The sequence below is a fragment of the Hyaena hyaena genome, unplaced genomic scaffold (assembly GCF_003009895.1).
Source record: "Hyaena hyaena isolate Hyena2069 unplaced genomic scaffold, ASM300989v1 scaffold_74, whole genome shotgun sequence".
Taxonomy (NCBI): domain Eukaryota; kingdom Metazoa; phylum Chordata; class Mammalia; order Carnivora; family Hyaenidae; genus Hyaena; species Hyaena hyaena.
The window spans coordinates 2,846,889-2,871,244 of NW_024080706.1; the positions used below are offsets into that span (position 1 = coordinate 2,846,889).

The window sequence follows — 24,356 nt, forward strand, 5'->3', positions numbered from 1 at the left end:
GCATACCCTCCTGGGCCAAGCCCGATGAGACAGAACTTATGTGAGACACAGCACAGCCACATGGCCATAACCAATGTGATACTAGATCACAGATCTGTCAGGGGATGGCTCCAAATGTCTAAGATCATTGAAAAAACCACCCTTCAGAAAGACATGCCTGCCCACCTCCTCTCCCCAACACGCGCGCGCGCACACACACACACACACACACTCTCTCTCTCTCTCCCTCTCTCTCTCACACACACACACACACACACACACACACACACACACACACACACACAGACTTATGCACAGGGGAAACAGACTTCTGAAGCAGTGGAGTCAGTGTTTATGTCCAAATGAATGCAGATGTGACTCTCTCCCCTGCCCCCAACAAGATTAAAAATAGCTGTGTTGGAGCTAAATGGGTGAAGTCCAGCATCCCTTAACACTGTTATCAATTCAGGCTGCTGTAAAGTTGAAATAAACTCTCCACTAGCACCCAAATGTCCAGATTTATAAATGAAGTCCATTTAAAAAGCCCAGCTCAGAGCAGCTGGTAATTACAATCAAAACTGGGGGGTTTAGGCTTATAAAAAGCAATGTAAGTAATAAACATGCTGTTTAAAAGCTTGAAACTCCTCATCTTGCCACTCCTACCATCCCAGCTGTCACTTTCAGATGCCACCATTTCCCAAATCCTAGGTCTTGGGCTCTCAAGTTTAACACTGTTAATTCTACACTTTCCCTAACTCTGTGCAGAGCCTCCCATGGGGGACAAAGCACAAGCCCAGGAACACCTAGAGCTCTCATCCCAACCATAGAAGGACAGGGAAACCTGTCACTTGATCAGCACAATCATTAGTAAAAAGCACACCTGGGTAGGGACCACCTGCCCTTTCTCTCCTTTTTCAGAGGTCTGCATTCTGAATACAACAGAGCCAACCATCAAGTTGCCCACCAGTATCATTCTTGCATCCTGCTCTGGGCTGGGCACCATCTGCAACAGGCCTACTCTGACACAGCTCCCCTCAGATACCCACACTCCCTGACTTGCAGATGGTCTGACCTCACCAAACAGACTTCCTATAACTGCAGGTTTCACCTAAAATTCATCTGATTCTTGGATCTCTTCCTTTTTTTTTTTTTTTTATTTTTTTTTATTTATTTCTAGGAGAGAGAGAGAGAGACAGTGTGAGCAGGGGAGGGTCAGAGAGAGAGGGAGTGACAGACTGAAACAGGCTCCAGGCTCTGAGCTGGCAGTCAGTGCAGAGCCCGACGCGGGGCTCGAACCCACGAACCGCGAGATCATGAACTAAGCGAAAGTCGGACGCTTAACCGACTAAGCCACCCAGGCGCCCCTCTTGGATCTCTTCCTAATTGCGATTCTTTTCTAATTAATCTAGGGCTAGCTTCTATCCAGAGGCCTACAGCTATCCAATCACCCAAATTAATGTGATTACCTGTAGTTCCACTTCTAACATTTCCAGAACCTGGGACAAGAGCACAAATGGAGGCCCTGAGGCCATAAATGTATATATTTCAAAGTTATAAATCAAGCTGACAAATTACTAAAATATGTTCTATCCTATCTTGATATTGATTCCTTAATAATGACCTAGAAGGCCAGCTTCAAATACAGCATTCTCAATCTGGCCCTTGGTCCCTGGTCCTCTGCTGGTCCCACCAGCTTTTCTCACAGCCAGCTCCAACTCACACCACTGAAGACCTCATAGAAATGGAAATCCTAGAAGGAGGGCACTTTGGGGATGAGCACTGAGTGTTATGTAGAAACTAATTTGACAATAAACTATTTGTAAAAAAAAAAAAAAAAGAAATGGAAATCCTAGGCTGTATATAAATTCTTCTGTCTCAGCCACCTGGAACAGCCACTTCTTTGTCATCCCTTGGCTATATAGGTTCACACTCTGATGTCACAGTCTGCCCCTGGGAGGAGAAAATGAGGCCCATACAGGCCATGGAGGCAGATGTGGACAGGGAATCCAACGTCCTGAAGACCCAGACCAGGACACTGATTCTACACTCTAGAGAGGACATAGACTCTGGGTGGCCTTTAGCCCTGCATATCTCCAGCCCCACAAAGAAGTGCAGCCCAAGGAAGGCCAGAGTGGGCTGGGCCTCATCTTCATAGCCATATGCTGTTCCTGTCTCAAAACGCAGTTCAGAAGACCTCACCACCTTCAGAAAGTCTTCCTTGACCACCCTACCACCAAAATCCAGCAGGCTCAATGAATGCTTATTAAATCAATGCTGTGGAAACACCAAGATGAGCATAGATTACCTATAATCCAGACTGAACTTGTGTTGGTCTTTTCTCCTGGTAGAGACTTAAATCCTTGTGGGGAGAGGGCACATTAAATTAAAATGCCATTAAATCCTGGGTTCATTATCAAGTATGTAGGAATCAGGGTTCCCAGCTGAGAAGCCTCTTGAACTAGGCCTCCTTCTGGCTGAGAGATCTAGATACTTTTGTAACGGGGTGTTAAAGGCTACTTCTATGGTCTCAGAGTTGTCGCTGTTCCACAAGGCAAAACCATTCAATGCATATTAAGAACCATCTTGGCAGGACCTACCAAGAAACCGAGTTGCCCAACCTCTTTAGCCTCAGCCACAGCAACTTCTTACTCAACAGGTCTCCGAAAGCAAGGGAGAGAAAAGCAAAAATGAATTATTGGGACCTCATCAAGATAAAAAGCTTATGCACAGCAAAGAAAACAATCAACAAAACTAAAAGGCAACCAATGGTATGGGAGAAGATATTTGCAAATGACATATCAGATAAAGGGTTAGTATCCAAAATCTATAAAGAGCTTACCAAACTCAACACCTGAAAAACAAATAATCCAGCGAAGAAAGAGGCAGAAGACATGAATAGACACTTTTCCAAAGAAGACACCCAGTTGGCCAACAGACACATGAAAAGATGCTCAACGTCACTCATCATTAGGGAAATACAAATCAAAACCACACTGAGATACCACCTCACATTGGTCAGAGTGGCTAAAATTAACAACTCACGAAACAACAGATGTGGACGAGGATGTAGAGAAAAGGGAACCCTCTTGCACTGCTGGTGGGAATGCAAACTGGTACAGCCACTTTGGAAAAACGGTGTAGAGGGTGCTCAAAAAATTAAAAATAGAATTACCCTACAACCTAGCAATTGCACTACTAGGAATTCATCCAAAGGATACAGGAGTGCTGATGCATAGGGGCACATGCACCCCAATGTTTATAGCAGCACTACCAACAATAGCCAAATTATGGAAAGAGCCCAAATCTCCATTGACTTATAAATGGATAAAAAAAAGATGTGGTATATACATACAATGAAATACTACTTGGAGATGAAAAAGAGGGCAGTCTTGCCATTTGCAACAACGTGGATGGAACTGGAGGATATTATGTTAAATGAAATAAGTCAGTCAGAGAAAGAAAGGTACTATGTTTTCACTCATATGTGGAATTTGAGAAACTTAACAGAAGACCACGGGGTGAGTGAAGGAAAAATAATAGTTACAAACAGAGAGGTGGGCAAATCATAAGAGATTCTTAAATACAGAGAACAGGCTGAGGGCTGATGGGGGGAGGGGCAGGGAAAATGGGTGATAGTCATAGAGGAGGGCACTTGTTGGGATGAGCACTGGGTATTGTATGTGATGAATCACAGGAATCTACTCCGAAGTCAAGAGTATACTGTATATACTATATGTTAGCTAAGTTGGTGATAAATTATATTAAATAAACAAACAAACAAACAAACAAAATATATATTTAAAAAAGAAACTGAGTTGCCAACTCTGCCAGCTTGAGCCCACCACCCACCTCTAGGCCCTAAATGAGAGAGGGGAGAAGTCACAGGTGGGGTGTGGGGAGAGATTTTCTATGGAAAGGTATCAGTGTGATGCATGTTTCAATACACACACACACACACACACACACACACACACACACGCACACACACACACACACATATGCTCCAAGAGGGGACTGAAACTATTCCCTTACTTGGAAAAATGAGAAGCCTCAGTAACAGGGGAGCCAGAGAACCCTCAAAAGCACCTCATAATGAGCCAGCAGTTGTGGACCTGCCAAACCAGAAAGTCCTATTTCAAACTACAGTATCAGGTGAAATCGTTCCTCATCCTTGATCCTTGACCTTCCTCTCCTCCATCCCCAATTCTCTTCACTGCAGTAGGCAAAGGAAGGATGAAGGGAGCAAGAAGTGGAGATGAAAACCATTACAGATCTCTCTTCCCCAGACCAAGGGAGGCCTGCTCTGGGGATGGAGAGAAGTTTTAAATTAGGTGTTTTATACTGGAGTTTTGAAAATATCTTTTAAATTGTATTGTGATGGTACATTGGACCAACTTTTTTAATACATAGGAGAAAAGACTATTTATTATCTGAAAGTGGCTAAAAAAACAAAGAAATAAAAGGGAAGTACATAAGAAAGAGCAAAATTGTTTCCTACATGCAACCTAACAAGTTCAACATGCTCCATAAACCAGTGTGTTTTCATCACTCATGTATATAAAATACCTAGGTGCTAGAGACACACATGGGCCATTATCACATTCTCATGATCCCCACCTCCCACAGAGCACTGACTGCCCTTGGGAGAAAAATAAATTAGGCCATTGATTTGAGTTTTAAAAGATTGAAAAAGTCATTTTGTTCCCTCCTTAAATTATAAGTTAGCTATTAAACTGACTTTGGTTTCTCTTCTTTTCATCTTAAACCACATATATCATGAAGACTATCAGCCAGCTAAATGGGGTGTCCCCTTGGTCAGTAATTGAATACCTTTATCTTCCCTGTAATTCACTGGTCTTCCTCTTTGAGATGTCTTCTTAATATGACCATCATTCACGAATAGGACCACTGGTGATTTGGTGAACATTTTCTCCTCAGATAATTTAAAACATAATGGTGTTCCAGTTGAACATATCTGTGAAGAAGAAATATTTTTGCTCCCTAAAATCTGTTTGGAGGGGCACCTGGGTGGCTCAGTCGGTTAAGTGCCTGACTTTGGCTCAGGTCTAGATCTCCCGTTTATGTGTTGTAGCCCTACATGGGGCTCACTGCTGTCAGCACAGAGCACACTTAGGATCTTCTGTCCCCTTCTCTGTCTGCCTCTCTCTCGCTCGCTTAATCAAAAATAAATAAATAAAACATTGAAAACTGTGTAAAATCTGTTTGGAAGACCGGGTTGATATTTCTCCTCTATTGCTTCCAATGTATATCGTGCAGAATGAACTCTGAAAAAATTAAGTACACCAATTAGTTCACATGGAATTAACCAAGAGCCTTGTGACCTCTGTGATTTTTCCAGAAACCTCTGTACATTTGGGAAAAAGGCTCTCAGAAGCATCATATTTTCAAACAATTCCTCTGGCCACTCCTAAATTATGCAGAAACATTATATTCATGAGATCATTTCAGATACAGCATTATTCAGACTATCACCCTAACAGAACCAAACCAACTGGAATCCCACTATGAAGTTAATTCAAATACTCAAACACTCATAAACCAACTAAGAAACTAATATTGACAGATGTCCATATGATTGCTTTAATCCCCACATGAAGCTTTGCTTCCTCCTGACTTTCTAAGGTGGTGATGTCCAAAACAATCTCTGTAATGATGGATATATTTTATATCTGTGCTATTCAATATGGTAGCCATATAAGCCACAGGTAACTAACTAGTGGACACTTGAAAGTGGCTAGTCCAGCTAAGGCACTTAATTTTTTTTTTTTTACAGTAGACATTTATTTAAAGTAATACATTTGCAGCTCAAATAGCTCCAGGTTGTACATTTTGGGTTTACACAACTTCTTAAAAATATTTGAGGGCAGCTGCAACCACAGATTTCAACTGCATGATTATTTCTTTGCCCATTCTTCTCTTTCTTTTCTTTCCCGAATAACTTCTTTCAGATATGGTTCACGGTAGAATTTATCCTCCTCATATTTTTGTCCACTGCTCTTTAGGCAAGATCTGGTGCCTCATGGTCAGGTCCAGTGCTCTCTTAATGCGAAACATCCTGTCGTTATAAAGGTTCTCAGGAAGCCTTCTGATGGCCTCTTTCACATCATCATCCTCATATATTGTATCATCTCGCATTAGCCCCAGTTTATTGAACCCTGCGGCATTGTAGTACCATTTCGAATACCCTCCAGCCACCGGCTTGATGCTGCAACCGCAGGCCGGCCTGCCATTTTAAGGCACTTAATTTTTAAGTTTAAATAGTCTTATGTGACTGTTTGGTAATCATACGGCTATTGTTTTAGAAAGCACAGTTATAGCATATATCATTGTTTGAAATCTAGAGAATTCCTTTGGAGAATGAGTCCTTGTGGTTAACCATGCTTTCTGGAAAACAAAGTAGCAATCACTAAACTTGCATTTTGCCAAATGGTTTTCAAACTCTTTTCAAATTGGCAATTCCTTTTCACCTTATTTCTCCATTCTTTTCAAAAGATGTTTCACGGTAACGTCACTGCTTTAGACATTTGGAAGGATGTCTTTCTAAAAAAGTTTAAGAAAAAATTGCAATATACTCATATACCTTCTTAAACAGCATCTACTGAATATAATTTAATTTTTCCTGCAGGCCTCAGGTCATCTTTATGAACACAGGCTATAGGATTCAGAAGAAACACATCAATTACTATAATGCACCTTAATGTAATGAAGCCCTCAGGGTCACTGGGCTCAGTGGGACTATTTAAACCTACCCCAGGCACAGATTTTTATAGCTTGCTGTCACATCTGTTGCCTAGCTATTAATGTCAAGCCCTATTACTGTCAGGGTGTCTGCCCATATTTATTTATTGCCAACCGTGTTTTAAAAAGGTAGTGGCCTTTGTCAGTGATACCCTCTTTCCCATCTCATTTGTTGCCTCTGATTTGCTGACATTCCAAGGATGCTAGAACTGGAGTTAGTTAGAAATGTTTGTAAAGTAAGGATAGTTAGGGCATAAACAAGGGTCTGAAGAGTTCTCAGTAAACTTCAGTTCTGAGCCCAGGGCCTCGTGATATTTAATTCATCAGCTCAGTCTCTTCTGCTTACTTCTTGGTTCCAGGCAGAGAGCTTCTATAATAGCTGCTTCCCTAGTTTTCTGCTACCAGAGGGGATCTTACCCTCGCCCTTAATTTTATTTACTTTTTTATTCAGTATTACTGGTTTCCCCAAAAAGAATATAAACAGTTTTGTAACAGAGGAGTCAAAACCTAGGGGAATAAAGGAAGGACAGAAATGTGTTATTCTTATTTGTATTCCCTATACTATTTTGCCCAGCACTATTCACCTAGGATGGATCAACTGGATGTTGAAGAAGAAATAATGTGTTTTGCTTTTGAGTTTATTTTCATATAGCTTAAGCATAATAAAAATGGTTTTTCAAAAATAATAAACATTATTCAAAGCAGAAACTATAGATGTTCAATAATGACTAAGTATTAATATTTCTTTGCTGTTTTTATCTGATTTGTTGGGAATTTAAGTTGAAACTTGATATCATCGACCTGGTCTTGGTCAATCATATTCATGATATAGTTAGATGTCAGATACCTCTGACAACTCCTGCTTTATGAGCTCAGGAAAGTGACCCAGAAATATTCTAGAATTCCTTAAACAAAGAGAACAGAACTACTGAAATTCCAGAAATTAACGCAATGCTCTAGGAGTGTCTTTCCAGCATCCCTGAGTATGGGGGAACAATTACATCTCTGATTCTAGATACCATATTTCTATTAATGTGGCCCAGGAGGGAATCAGCCTTTAACCAGCCCTATCACACTGCTGACTCATGCTAGAACTTAGCATCAACTAGAGGATGCCCTTCGACAGTCTTACTTTAACAGCTATTGTCCTCCATTCGTTATCCTTGCTAGTCATCCTAAGATTTGGAGGAAGCTGAAACTAAAACCTTCTCCAAAAAAATTTAGAGAACATCCCAGTAGATGTTCTTTCCAGAAATAATATGACTCCTCCATGAAACCTCAAAATTTTCACAGCCTCTGCAATTCACTGACACTCTCAGCAACTCGTTTGCTCATCTATCCTGTGACATTTGCAAGGATCCAGCTTCCACCTGAAAGAGCAATGCTATACTAAGTGGGCCACTCTGAGGATGCATGTAGCTTCCCAGGAACTAATCAGATTCATCAAAAGAATCTTAAAGGTGCCATTCCAGCTGGAAAGATTCTTTTTTTAAGCTTGAGCATGAGTATATCCTGGCCAGGTCTGAGTCACCAGAGTGGGCAGTAAGAAGCACGCAGGAAAAACTCTTGCTTCATAAAAAGGACTAGACATGATTCCAAAACCAGACAAAGACCCAACTAAAAGGAAGAACTACAGACCAATTTCCCTGATGAACATGTAGGCAAAAATTCTCAACAAGATACTAGACAACCAGATCCAACAATACATTAAAAGAATTATTTACCATGATCAAGTGAGAATTATATCTGGGATGCAGGGTTGGTTCAATATCCACAAATCAATGTGATACATCGCATTAATAAAACAAAGGACAAGAACCATATGATCCTCTCAATAGATGCAGAGAAAGCATTTGACAAAATACAGCAACCTTTCTTGATAAAAACCCTCAAGAAAGTAGGTACAGAAGGATCATACCTCAAGATCATACAAACCATATACGAGAGACCCACCGCTAATATAATCCCCAGTGGGGAAAAACTGAGAGCTTTCCCCCTAAGGCCAGGAACATGACAGGGATGTCCACTCTCACCATTGTTATTCAACATAATATTGGAAGTCCTAGCCTCAGCAATCAAACAACACAAAGGAATAAAGGTATCCAAATTGGCAAAGAGGAAGTCAAACTTTCACTCTTCGCAGATGACATGATACTCTATATAGAAAATGCAAAAGATTCCACCAAAAAACAGCCAGAACTGATCCATGAATTCAGAAAAGTCACAGGAAACAAAATCAATTTTATGGAAATCAGTTGCATTTCTATATACCAACAATGAAGCACAGAAAGAGAAATCAAGGAATCAATTCCATTTACAATTATACCAAAAACCATAAAATACCTAGGAATTAGCCTAACCAAAGAGGTGAAAAATCTATAAACCAAAAACTATAGAAAGCTTATGAAAGAAATTGAAGAAGACACACAAAAAATGGAAGAATATTCCATGTTCATAGATTGGGAGAACAAATATTGTTAAAATGTCGATACTACCCAAAGTAATCCACATACTTAATGCAATCCCTATAAAATATCACCAGCATTCTTCACAAAGCTAAAATAAACAATCCTCAAATTTGTATGGAGCCAGAAAAGACTCTGAATAGCCAAAGCAATCCTGAAAAAGAAAACCAAAGTCAGAGGCATCACAATCCTAGACTTCAAGATGTATTACAAAGCTGTAATCATCAAGAGGATACATGTGTGCTGTTTCAAAGAGACACAGGTACCCCAATGTTTATAGCAGTGCTATCGATAATAGCCATATTATGGAAAGAGCCCAAATGTCCATCAACAGATGGATGGATAAAGAAGATGTGGTATATATATATATATATATATATATATATATATATATAATGGAATACTACTCAGCAATGAAAAAGAATGAAATTTTGCCATCTGCAACAACATGAATGGAACTAGAGGGTATTATGCTAAGAGAAATTAGTCAGAGAAAGACAAATATTATATGATTACACTCATATGTGGAATTTAACATACAAAACAGATGAACATAAGGGAAGGGAAGCAAAAATAATACAAAAACATGGAGGGGGCAAAACATAAGAGACTCTTAGATATAGAAAACAAACTAAGGGTTGCTGGAGGGGTTGTGGGTGTGAGGATGGCTAAATGGGCAAGGGGCATTACGGAAGACACTTATTGAAATGAGCACTGGGTGTCCTATGTAGGGGATGAATCACTGGATTCTACTCCTATAATCATTATTGCACTACATGCTACCTAACTTGGATGTAAATTTAAAAGTTAATTAATTAATTAAAAATAAAAGTTAATTAATTAAAAAGACTAGACAGAGACACTGACCCCACAACCTACCACACTTACCCCAGTCTCCAGGTTCCTTTCAAAGCAGTAAGATCCACAGTTGGTAAAGACACTCAGAGAGGGATGAGTGGTCCTCAGAGAAGTGCCCAATGGGCTGAACTATGGGTCAAGAGACAAAGCCAGCTCATCAACAGCCAATCACCACAGGATTTCCAGAGCAAGAAAAAAAAATGGAACAACCTTTCTTCCACAGTGGGGATACCTATGATGAGCATCTCTCTTCACATACTGTTTCTCCCAGCTTTTGCCAGCCTCCTAGATATGAGAAGAAGGGCAGGACACTGATAGTGTGAGAAAACTGATAAATGAAGACTATTTTAAAGTCTGTTGGTTTGGGAACTTATTTTTTCTTTCTTCATTGGGATCTTGATTTAGAAGTCGCTAAGCACAATGCGAAAAACACTGGTTTCTGGAGTCAAGTTGACTGGCATCCAAATTCTAGCTATGTAATATTGGCCAAATTATTTGACTTCTTGGCTTCAGTTTCTTCATCTGATAATGTGAGAGAATTTGATGTGAATATATGTAAAATTCCTAAGATGCAGAAGCTGCAGAAGATGCAATAAATGATAGCTCATTGCTCTTGATCTCTTGTTCCAGAAAAGCCTAGAGTGGAAAGGAAGTGGGCTGGCTCTTTGGAGACTTGTCCAAGGAAAAGGAAGATCCTTGCTTTTGAGGTTTTCTTCCGATTGTCCCACTCAGCCCTCTAAATTGGGATACGTTCAGGAGAGAAGCTTAGTTTACTTTTGCCAACATGGCTAATGGGTAGAAGGAGGAGGATAAGGGGATCTCACAAGTGAGACACTTCTGTTCTCTTCCAGACAAGAGCAGAACAGTTCTTCAAACAACCTTTTGGCTACAAAGCAAACAAATTAACTCAGAATGGAGAGTAAGCAGAATTTAATGACATTTATGAAGGATGATAAACTTGCCACAGTGTGTGCAATAAACAGAAATAGTGTAGGGAGAAAAGGCCATATGTTAGAGAATCTTCAGGAAAATAAACACATTTTTTCAGGTGCCTGTGGATGCTTATAAACATATCCAAGTTGATTGTTTATGTTGTCCTCTCATAAACAGTTAAAGAGCTGAGCTCATAACACTTTACACTTTCTCTGAGGCAATTTCCACTTACAACTCTATAAAATCTGTTTGCCTGTGGGTCCCATCTGCCCGTGTAAGGCTATCAATTCTGTGCCTTCTTCCTTTTTGAATCTGCAGTGAATTGTACACAGTAGGTCGTCATAGGCAACTGCTAGAAAGAAACTTAGAAGCTTATCTACCTAAAGCCTGAGAGAGTGAGAGAGTGAGCTAGTTTAAAAACTACATTCTTTTAGGAATGCCTAAGTGGCTCAGTCAGTTGAGTGTCTGGCTCTTGATTTGGGCTTAGGTCATAATCCTAGGGTCATAGGATCATGTGCTCAGCACTGAGCATGGAACCTGCTTAAGACGCTCTCTCTCTCTCTCCCTCTGTCACTTCCCCCCACTTGCATGCACTCTCTCTCTTAAATAAAAAAAAAAAACTATATTATTTTATTACTACCATCAGGAGTAGCCTGCATGAGGTAATAGGTGCACAGGCCTAGGGTTTGTGTGGGCTGTGAAGAATAACCGGAAATTAGGCTGAAAGAGAATGGGTGGATTTAGGGGCCAGACCCTAGGGCTCCTCAGATTTGCATGTGGGTATGTAACTGTAGTCAGAGGGGATGGTCGGGAGACAGCATCTCAAAAGCACCAGCTGAAAGGCATCTTGGAAGACACTGTTCATGCAGAATTGGGCTTAGTAGCTTCACATGCCCAGTTACTGATAATAGAGAAAAATGGTTGTTTCTGGCCCTTCTTGATAGCAACCAAGAGTTGTGAAGTGGGAACAACTGTTTCCTCTTTGGCAGCCTAACCCTGCCTCGGACAACGCCATTGGTCTCACTTGCTTGGCTCTGCCTTGCCCCGCTAACCTTCTCCAGGCAACTTTTAGTTAATAAATGAGAATCCCCATTTGCCATTTGTTGGGTTTTTTTTTTTTAATGGTTTATTTCTGAGAGAGAGAGAGGCAGCATGAGCAGAGGAGGGTCAGAGAGAGAGGGAGACACAGAATCCAAAACAGGCTCCAGGCTCTGAGCTGGCTGTCAGCACAGAGCCTGACGCGGGGCTCGAACCCACGAACCATGAGATCATAACCTGAGCCGGCGGACGCTTAACCAACTGAGCCACCCAGGCATCCCTTCATTTGCCATTTGAAGCCATCACTCAATCTGCCATTGCTGACACTGAAAAATGAGCTCTGAAGAGGAAAAAGAGTGAGGAATCAAAATCTATTTTGCAAAAGAGAATGCCTAGAAATCACATATTGCAGTTCAAAAGCAAATTTCTTGGTTTTTTTTTTTTAAATATTTTTTTATTTATTTCTAGGAGAGAGAGAGAGAGACAGCGTGAGCAGGGGAGGGTCAGAGAGAGAGGGAGTCACAGACTGAAACAGGCTCCAGGCTCTGAGCTGGCAGTCAGCACAGAGCCCGACGCGGGGCTCGAACCCACGAACCGCGAGATCATGACCTAAGCGAAAGTCGGACGCTTAACCGACTAAGCCACCCAGGCGCCCCTCAAATTTCTTGGTTTTAAACTCATTATAAAATAATAATACATCTCCATTACTGACACTTTGGGGGAAAATGAAAAGTAGAAGGAAGACAAAATACCTATAATCCCACTATCCACAGACAATCACTGTTACCTTTCTATTCCAATTTAAGATCAAATTTAAATTCCACTTTTTTCGTAGAACCAAAATTAAATGCCTTTCCAACATATGAAGGTTTACTCTTTGGTACTGAATATTTATGTTGCTAAGTGTGAGTAGATGTGAATTTTTAAAAATCAAAATGAGTTACTAAGAAAAAAAAATGGGGCCCAGGGAAAATTCTTACAGCCAAGTTGCTTTGTTTCAAAATGTTTTTCAAAGGCGTTAATACTTCCAGATTATGTGAACATGGCCACCACTGAGGAGAATTTCATAAATGCGGCACCTGCAAATCTATGAAGGTTTTTCTCTTTTCCTGAAGTTCAGGGACACAAGGGACACACAGAGGTGTGAAGAAAGCACCTTCAGGTGTGCCAACATTCCTGCCCTGGAAAAGAGAACTGGGAAAATAATAACCTACAAAGGCCTGAAGCTGGTCCTACAGTACAGTATTACAGTATGGGATTCAACCTTCCCTTATCACAAACCTGCAACCCGCTTTACTATAAAATAACCTGAACTAGGGCTCCAATGCCAGTGGGACATAAAAATGCCTTCAAGTCAACAGAGATGCCAACAAACACATCTCATGTCAAGTCTATAGGAAAAACTAAAATGTATTGCCACTGCAGCAAGGAATTATATTTAAAAGATAAATGCATGCAATACTGAGGATAGAGCTCAATAATGGGAAGGACATGCAACTCTGGTATTCGTGTTTCATAGACAGCCAAGAGCATTTAACAACTAGTAGAGTTTTAAGTTCAGAAATATCTGCAAAGGATGCTTCCTCTGATGGAGTTTTTTAAATGAATTATTACATAAAGGCAACTCCTGGAAGATGCTTTTCTTATCATGCGATTTTACTTTTAGTTTCACAAACTACATAGAAAGACAAGCATCATCTAGAACTGTGGCCATACTCTCATATGTCTCCGTTCCTTTGCTTACAAGATCTCCTCTGTGTTGAATGCTCAGCGCATCCACCTGACAAACCCAGTTCAGACAGCAAGGACTCTGCAAAGCCCTCTCTAACCACTTCCTTTCCCCACTTCAGGAAGACCTGGACATTCCCTCCCAAGTTCCCACAGCATGTTCTGCACACTTCTATCACCTCGCTTCCCTCTTATTCACCCACATCTTTACAAGGCCCCCCACATGCACCAACCATTATTCTAGGCACTGGGTATATAATGACGTAAGATGAAGCAAAATTTCTGGAGTCTATATTCTTGAGGCTTATATTCTAGAGATGAACACAAGCAATAAGCATAAAATACAATATAATGCCAAGTAGTAATTAGTGCTATGAAAAAAAAAGTAAAGTAGAATATACTCAAATTGTGTGTGTGTCCACAAAATAGAAAGTGTGCATCTTCTTAAGAGACTATTTGTCATATAGTCCAAATGTAATTAATAAACACCGCTTAGTCAGATGATGGTTGGGTAGACAGATGAATGGATGCATGCATGGGTATCCTAAGTACCACAAAGTTTTTCAGAGAGCAAATCCTTAATGAATGTGACACAATTTTCTTTCATTTGTGTGTGTAAGTACAACTGTTACAACCTGTCACGACTACCATCACCTCAGTCCCATAGAGCCAGGCCAATACTGACATCATCACCACATTCTTGTCTCTGCCCTACGAGAGACCCCGCTCCAAGCCAACAGTTGTGTTCAAACTTCCAGAGTATGTTATGCTTATTCTGGCCTCCATGCCTTTCCCCTTTAACTTCCTTCTGCCCCGGGCACTCCCTTTCCTCAGTTATTTTCCTTCAAAACCAAGCTCAAGCTTTGCCTCTTCCTTTCCTGACAAGACTCTCCCTGTGGCATATCTACATCACAGCACCTTCCCCCTGATTACATGTGTTCCTCCCCAACTGTCTTCGCCAGCCTCCAAGACAATCTCCGAGGATCCCACCTCCTCCTACCCAAGCCTGTGTATAGTCCCCTCCCATATTGAATCAGGATTGTGAGACAGATAGAATACAACAGAGGTGATGGTGTTTGGTTTCTGAGGCTAGGCCATAACAGGCATTGAAGTTTCTGGTTTGGGCTCTTGGATCACTTGCTCTGAGGAAAGCCAGATACCATGTTTTGAGGACACTCAGGCAGTGACCATGTGAAGAAGAACCACCTTGCCAGGCATATGAGTGAGACACTTCGAAATACATCCCTAGCTCCAGTCAAGCCTTTTGATGACTGAAGTTCTGACACACATTTTGGCTGTAAGTTCGTGAGAGAGCCTGAGCAGAACCAGCCAAGCTGATCCTGAATTCCTGATCCACAGAAACTGTGAGACGTAAGTCATTTCTGTCAGGGTTTTGGGCTACTGAATTGGATAATTTGTTACAAAGGAAGGAAGAAAGAACTAGTACACCAACTAACAGCTGAATTCTTTGAAGACAGGAATTATGTCTCTGTTTGATGCCTGCAGCAGTACCTAACACAGAGCAGGAGCTCTGAAAGTGTTCAACGGATCAATGAATGTGTTTTGTCTTTTTATTAAACCATAAAACTGACATTTATTGAATCCTGATTATGCCTGGCACTGCCTAGGCACTTTACATAGGCACTTTTCTCATATTAGCAAAGAGAAAGTTGAAGCACAGAGAAGTTACACAACTAGCTCAGGACCATACAGGTGACAAGGAATAGAGCCAGGATCTGAACCCAAGAATCTGAATTCAACATATCATTCTTAACCATTGTGCTAAATTAATTTCTGATGATGAGCTACTTAGGCAAGAAGATCTATCTAATTCATCTCTGCATCCCTCACAGGACACACAAGACCTCAACAATAAATATGGAGTAAATGAATGAATGAATAAATGAATGAGCGTGATCAGACATTCCATTCACGCTTGATTACAAATCCTTTCAATAACTGACACAAATTATTTCTTACAGAGTCTTGATATTAACCAGCTTGTGTGTTCCTTCTGGATTCAAATCAAATTCTAAATATAAATTGAATTTCATTCTTGAAAGGCACTGTGAAATTTCACTGAACAACTGCTGTTACCCAATTTCTCTCTCATTCTCTCCCACCTACGGCCCCCCACTGTTCTGCTGGCTGTCTCCTCCACCAGCAAGCACCCCCAACACAGAGGTTTGGGGACAAAACCAAGGACACCAAGGAATGGTGCTCTCACCAGACAACAGTCCTCCATGGTTTCCTTTCATCGCCTCTACCCTCCCCTTGGCCCCCAACCCAGCTGAGAACCACCAAGACATGGGGTCTGGTTGCTCTGCGGTGGGATTCAGCACCCACTACTTATCTCTGTATCTCTAGACTTCACTCCTGGAAGGATCATGAGTGACTCATTCTTCCACCATTTATTGTGGGTCTGCTCTGCGTCAGGCACTGTGTGAGACACACTCCTCCAGGAGTTCACAGACCAAGGAGAGGAGGAGGAGGAGAACATAGGCAGCTGCAAAGCAGAGTGTGTGCATGGAAGGAAGACACCAGGTCCCAGGAGGACATTCAGGGGACATAGGAGTACAGCCTTAACTATGAGCCTCACCATTCACACCCTGAATTCTTATTTGGAGCAGGCCCAAGTGCTAAGAATTTCTTCTTGGTGCACTGAGTAGTGTATTAATTAGTGAAATATGTTATTTGACAGGCATAATTAGTATATATTCTTTATATGTTTCCATTTCATTTTAATATCAATAGCTGCCAGAAGCAAGGGCAATTCATTAGTTAGAACCACTAATATGTGCACATGGCAAAACATTCAACCAGTACAAATAGATATACAATGAGAAGTTAGTCTCCTCATCAGCCTCCAGAACTCAAGTTCCCCTCCCAGAAACAATCATTGTTACCAATTACTGGTGCCTCTTTCCAGAAATCTCAACATGTTTTATTAATAGACACATTTTTACAAGTGACAATACATGATGTACTCATCTACACCTATGCTTTTCCATGTAATGACATATCTTAGACTTCATTCTATAAGGACACATATATCTCTATCCTGTTTAATGGCTGTATAGGATTTTATTACATGAATATAACATAATGAATCAATCCTCTCAGTATGTTCAGTTAGACTGTCTCCGATGATTTGGAGCAGTTCAATGTTTTCTTTCATATTTCAATAAATAAACAGTATTTCATTCTATTGTGACAGTTAATAAACAAATCACAACTTTCCAAAATAAATTGATTCTGTTTATATTCCCTCCTTTTTGTTTATTTTCTGAGGTCACTTTTAACATATAAGGTCAATAATCAAGGGAGCACTGATCTTGTCTAATTTCATATTTTACTAGAAACCCCATGAGTACAAAACTAAGAATCCAAAAGGTTCCTTTACAAAGTATCATGTTCTTATCACAGTAGAAGTGCATTATTCATACATGTGTGTAAGACCACTGATTTGCAGTGCCTATCTATAGCTGATACTATATCAGCTCTATTTCCTCTTAAGAGATTGAGGAAATCAGTCATATCATAAACTACTTTTTCTTTCCAAGAATAGATTGTGGGGCACCTGGTTGATTCAGTCAGTTAAGCGTCGGACTTCCATTCAAGTCATGTGAGTTGAAGCCCTGCATCAGGCTCTGTGCTGACAGCTTGGAGCCTGGAGCCTGTTTCTGATTCTGTGTCTCCTTCTCTCTCTGCGCCTCACCCCCTCAAAAACAAATAAACATTAAATGAAAAAAAGAATATAGATGTAATTTAAGTATATCATCATGGTTAATAATCTAGACGTTCTTATACACTCTTCAGGGTCTGTGAATAAAGCTGCATTTCAATGTAATTGGCTTCTTTTTCAATTCTATGGGTTTTAAGTATTAAAACCATCATTCTGAGAAGGATCCATAAATTTCACCAGACTGCCAAAGGGGTCCATGGCACCAAAAAACAGTGAGACTCTGACTACTAGTGAGTTCAAGTCAATTGAGGGTGTCAAGCAAAATCAACTACTTTAAGAAATTTAGCATCTTACCCATTCACTGTTCACACCTCCGAAAATTTCCTGACATATTTCATTAGCAGGAGCTGTTTCTAAATCAGGTACAAGAGGCTCAGTAAACCATGCTCATTTACTGGGTTCTTGACTTGATATTTTAAGACATTTCTTATAAAAACAGCTTTCTCTCAAGTAGTATATGATTCCTAAACAGACCACTGGGTGATCAGAACCTCTTGCATCAATTTTACTATCAGATGTGTTAATCATTTCTTTAAGGGAAAAAAAACATTTTTAGCTTTTCTTTTCTCTGCATGCTTCCAATTTTTAAAGGCATGGATTTATTTGAATACCTGAAGATAACTATTTGTTGCTCCTTGACCTTTGTACATCACTGATAAAAATGAGGCAAAATATTCTGTTAATAATAACATGGCTTTAAAATGAGTTTAATTGCAGAGAGGAGTTGTATTCATGCCTTGTATGATTGCTCTCAGCTTGTCACTAAGTCATTTTCAGTCTTACACATATCCTAACAGATCACATAAGGACAACTGCTTTAAGCAGATGTAGATGCTGTCTAAAGACTCTGAGCCCAACTTTAAGGGCTTTTCTACCATGTTGTCCTCATCATTGATTTAACTAATCACTTAATAATGAGGTGGCTTCATTCAACTAATAGTAGCTTCATCTTACAACACAGTGATAGAATGATTAAAAGATACAAGTGTATAACAAGATACAGGATCAAATTCCTTGCATGGGTCACTATGAATATTTTAAAAGATTATAGTATTGGGGCACTTGAGTGGCTTAGTCAGCTAAGCACCGACTCTTGATTTCAACTCAGGTCGTGATCTCACAGTTTTGTGAGTTCAAGCCCCATACTGGGCTCTGTGCTGATAGCGTAGAGCCTGCCTGAGATTCTCTCTCTCCCTCTCTCTCTCTGCTCCTCCTCTGCTTATACTGTTTCTGTCTCTTTCAAAAATAAATTAACTTTAAAAAATAAATTAAAAATATAAAAGATGATAGTATTCACCACCATCTGAAATTCTTAGGTATTTATATATTTGTTTCCTTTCTCTACCCCCACTGAAATGTCAGCTCTGTGAAAGATGGGATCTTACTCTCTTGCTCATTCACTACTGTATTGCAAACGTCTAAAATACTGCCTAGTACCTTTGTTTCTGCAACTAGATGGGTGAAGAAGCCTCTTCTAATACAAATCACTTACAGAAAGGGGTAAAATACATTTTTTAAAAAATCTGGTTTAAAACATGGTTGAGGTTGTAATAAAGGGAAACAGCTAGAAGCCAGAAACTAGAAGAAAGTATAATTTTACTGTGTAATGCAAAGCTAGCATTTGCCCCCAAGGACATCAGCTGACCCAAGAGCCTGGGTTTTTACACAGTGCTTTGGTATGTGCACCTGGGAACAAAGCCTGGGGCTTGATCATACTGAGAGACCAGATTAAGTACTTCTTTCCAAAATGCCACAATGCTCAAATAGAAACAACCTCAGAGAATGAGGCAGTAAAAAAATCCTGTCGGTCAGAAGGACACTTATCTATCCGGGCCCTGGTGAGGCAGAAAGAAAGAACAAATAAATATCCCCTAAGAATCCCTAACCAAAAGCCCACACTCATATACGTGTGGAGACAGAATTCACACTACAACTTGGCTCAGAAGAACAGCAACAACCACCACTGAGCTGAAAGTGTGATTGAATTAGCCCTTGGTTGTCATTACCCCGTGGCGAGGGCAAATGCAAATCCTTCCTCCCTAGAGAAAGACACTTCAAACACAGGGCTCTGATAATTCCCATGGAAAAAGTTTCAAGGAACATGAGCTCACAATAAAAAAAAAAAAAAAATCACTAAAATCAAGAGTAAGCAAGTCACTATGAGTGAGAGTTATCAGAAAACTGGAGATACTACAATAATCAGACACAAATAAAAAATAATTCAGTTTAATATGTATAAAGAAATAATAGAGAGGACTAAAGATATGATGAAAAGAATTGAATAAGCAATTTTTAAAAGGAGTCAAATAGAATTTCTGAAATAGAAAATATAATAATGAAAACAAAAAATTGGTAAGTAGCATATTGACACAGCCTAAGACAGGATATATAAACCTCAAGATAGATTTGAGGAAATCACCTAGAATGCAGCATGGAAAGACTTATTAAAATGCATTTTTTAGAGCATTTTATTTTTCAGTTTTTAAAATTTACTTCTTTTGAGAGAGAGAGAGCAGGGGAGGGGCAGAAAGAGAGAGGGGGAGAGAGAGAGAGAGAGAGAGAGAGAGAGAGAGAATCCCAAGCAGGTCCTACACTTTCATCATAGAGCCCCACGCAGGGCTCAAATCCATGAACCATGAGACCATGACCTGGGCCGAAACCAAGAGTTGGCCACTCAACTGACTGAGCCACCTAGGCACCCCATTAAAATGCATTTTAAAAGTTAAGTTATATGAGGGACAAAGTAAGGCTTAACATATGTCTAATCAGATTTCTGGAAAGGAGAGGGGCACCTGGGTGGCTTAGTCAGTTGAGCTTCCAATTCTTGATTTTGGCTCAGGTCATGATCCTGGGGTCATGAGATAAAGCCCCACGTTGGGCTCCATGCTGAGTATGGAGGCTGCTTGGGATTTTCTCTCTCTCTGCCTCTGTCCCTCATCCCCAAAATTAAAAATAAAAAAAAGATTTCTGGAAAATAGAAAAATGAGATTAAGGTAGAAGTAATATTCAAATAAATAAGAGCTGGCAATTTTTTAAAAATTTTAATATAATTTATTGTCAGTTGGCTAACATACAGTGCATACCGTGTGCTCTTGGTTTTGGGAGTAGATTCCCATGATTCATCACTTACATACAACACCCAGTGCTCATCCCAACAAGTGCCCTCCTCAATGCCCATCATTCATTTTCCCCTCTCCCCCACCCCCCCATCAACCCACAGTTTGTTCTCTGTATTAAGATGAATTCTCAGATTGAAGACATACAATAAATCCCAAGAAGAATAAATAAAAAGTAGTCAATATCTAGACATCAAAATTTCAACATTTAGTGAAACTGAAGAAACTAAAATCAAGGAGAAGAGAATAACAGCAGTCAAAGATAAGACAGATCACTGACAAAGACTGAGCTGACTTCTCAGCTTCAAGAATGAAAGTAAAATGACATCTTCAAAGAGTTGAAAGTAAACAATTATCAATCTAAACAAGAAAAACTATCTTTCAAAACATTCTCAGGCAAACAAAAATGGATAGAGGTCATAACTAACATATCCTCGCTAAACTAATTTTAAAAGAATGTCCAGTTTAATCCTTGAACAACATGGAAGTTTTAGGGATTCTGACACTCCACATTGTCAAAAATCTGCATATAACTTTTGACTTCCCAAAAACTTAACTACTGAGAGCTAGAGCCTTACCAATAACAGAAGCAGTCAATTAACCCATAGTTTGAATGTTATATGTATTACATACTGAATTCTTACAATGAAAGAAGCTTAAAAAAAGTATTATTAAGAAGATTGTAAGGAAGAAGAAATACACTTACAGTACTGTACTATATTTATCGAAGAAAACCCATGTGTAAGCGGACCTGCCCAGTTCAAATCCATGTTGTTGGTCAACTGTACTCAGAAAGAAGGAAAGTGATTCAGAAGGAAGATCTGAAATGTCAGAAGGAATATTCAGGCAGTTAAGTGTAAAGAGTTACAGTTGAACAAGTCCTCTTTGAGTTCACCTAATTGAGTTTGAGATTTATCCTAATACCCATGATAGCTAGAAAGGGGAGGCTAGCTGGGGCTTATTACTTACAGACGGAATAAACTGGACATGACTAACCATGAATTGCTCAACTAAGAGATGTTAGACATAACTTATTCTTTCATTTTTATGCAAACCATAATTGCTATAACTTAATACAACCCTACAATATAAGAGAATTCTACATGCAAATAAGATCAAACCTCAGGGTACAGCAAAATTCAAATTTCCAAAGGAATGGTTCTTTCACCAAACTGTGAGATAGTTTTTTATTATTATTAGGCCCTCTTTTGTTCAATAATTTCTACCTTTTATCTAGGCCTTGTTCCCTCACAAATGAATGACATGTGGTGATTTGGATTGCCCAAGGCTTACTAACTAAATCACAAAGATTTCCCTTCTAAGGATTAGGACCCACTTCAGATAGTCGGGAGAGAAACTGAAAGAGTCACAAATGTAGTTAGTTCAGAGAGAAGGACTATGTGGAGACTTTTTTTTTTTATCTCTAAATCACTAACTGACCAGAACATGTTCAGAAATGACCAAAGTTTAAAAAATAAAAATAATAATAATAAAAGAAATGATCAAAGTTACAAGCATATGATGGATCTGATGGGCCTGTACAAAAATAGGAATCACCATTTCTAAGAGCCCCAAGGTTATGTCTTAAGGCATCTTCAAATCCCTGCACTTTGATCACACAGATGCTGAAAGGGACAAAGGCAACAGAAGAACACTTCTCACCCCGGAAATGGTGCTTTTGGGAGCGACAAGTGCAGACCCACTAAAAGTGGGAGCTCACACACCTGGGTCTCTGAGCAGTGTTTCTGGAACTGAATCCAGATAAGGTAAGGAGATAAGATAAAATAGGATAAAAACCAGGAATGGGACCTAAGTCTGTGCCTAAACTGGTGGCCAGCTTGACTGTTACCAGTTTGGTGAAGCCAATGGAGTCAGTAAACCACCAGCTTCACTGACTGTCCCCCTAGAAATGAGCAGGAATTTGACTCAACTAACCAAATTCTACTATCTCTGTTGACATAGTGTAGTTCCTTCTAAAATGACCCGTTTTATTTTTTTAAAATTTTTAATGTTTATTCATATTTGAGAGAGAGAGAGACCAACTATGCATGAGGAGGGAGGGGCAGAGAGAGACGAAGACAGAATCTGAAGCAGGCTCCAGGCTTTGAGGTGTCACAACAGAGCCCGCCACGGGGCTTGAACTCACCTGAACTGAAGTTGAGTGCTTAAGTGACTGAGCCACCATGCACCCGATAAAATCATTTTTAGATAAAGAAGATGTGGTATGTGTGTGTATGTGTATGTGTGTGTATTGTGTGTGTGTGTGTATATGTGTATATACAATGGAATATTACTCAGCCATAAAAAAGAATGAGATCTTGCCAATTGCAGTGGAGCAAGAGTGTATCAATGCCAAGTGAAATATGTCAGTCAGAGAAAGACAAATACCATATAATTTCACTCATGTGGAATTTAAGAAACAAAACAGATGAACATTAAAAAAAAAAAAAGAGAGAGAGAGAAGCAAACCACAAGAAACTCTTACCTGTAGAGAACAAACTGAGGATTGATGGAGGGAGGTGGGCAGAGGATGAGTAAATGGGTGATGGGCATTAAGAACGGCACTTGTTGTGATGGGCACGGGATGTTGTACGTAAGTGATGAATCACTGAATTCTAGTCCTGAAACCCATATTACACTACATGTTAACTAGCTAGAATTTAAATAAAAACGGGGGGGGGGCAATGACCCACGTGAACCAAATCTCTGCCCCCCCAAAAAAAACTAACAAAGGAAAAAAGATGTACACAGTTGGACATCAACAGTGAGCAAACGATGGAAAATCAGGGATAGCACAGGGGAGAGGGACCTGGACAGGGCTAAAAAGGGGTGAGCAGGTGGTAATGGGCGAGCCAGGCAGGTTGGGTTCAGACAAGGAATCCACAATGCAAAGTAGGAACCAGGCAAGGGATCAGTTTATCCAGTCCGGGCATATACATCAAAGGTGGGGAATAGGTGCTCTGTACAGATCTGGTCACTACAGGTACAGAAGTGAGGTCGGAAAGAGCAGGCAGGGTGAAGGTCTTCACAAGTGGCTCCAGACTGGTAAAGGCAGGCCCGACCGTAGGAGGTGGGGGAGGGAGGCTGTAAGTTATCTATCAAGGGCTTATTATGTGGCATGTACGAACAAGCACTTCTCATTCTTACAACCAACCTGTGAGGTACCGAGTATAAGTCCTGTTTTACAAAGGAGGAAAGGTTCAGAGAGGTGATGCAATGTGTCTCTTTGGTAAGTAGCAGGGTCACGATTCAAACCCAGCGCTGTCTGGTTTGAATGATAGCAGCTGCTATAACCCCTTACATCCCAGTCCAGGGCTCTTCAATCTCCTTCAGAGATGCATCCCAGTGATCATGCTGCTTGAATAAACACACTTTTGTCTTCCATCATCTTCTTTTAACTCATTTATTCCTTTTTAATCTTGACTAAGAGGAGGTAAAAGCCTTTTTTCCATTCATATCCATGAAAGACCATCACCCGAGAGTAAATCCACTTTGCCAAGATAATCCATTTTTTAAATAATGTGTGTATATGAGAGTGCTCTAAAAAGTCTGAAGTGCTTTAGAAATGGAAGGTGGCATTATTTTAAAAATTACCATACTCATCCATGCAGCCCAACTCATCTGAGAATCTTCTAGGACCAGAATACTGTGGTCACAAATTATAATGCTGATAAGGTGAGACAGGTAGAATTACTGCACAGAGTGCTTAAGTCAACAATTCAAGTGCAGAACTAA

At 40.1% G+C, this 24,356-nt stretch overlaps 1 protein-coding gene and 1 pseudogene across 4 annotated transcripts in view; both read right to left on the reverse strand.

The window, feature by feature from the left end:
* KIAA1549L (KIAA1549 like) overlaps window positions 1-24,356 on the reverse strand; it is a 255,126-nt gene that overhangs the window by 188,060 nt on the left and 42,710 nt on the right. The gene's annotated exons all lie outside the window — the stretch shown is intronic.
* LOC120232559 lies at window positions 5,801-6,230 on the reverse strand (annotated as a pseudogene).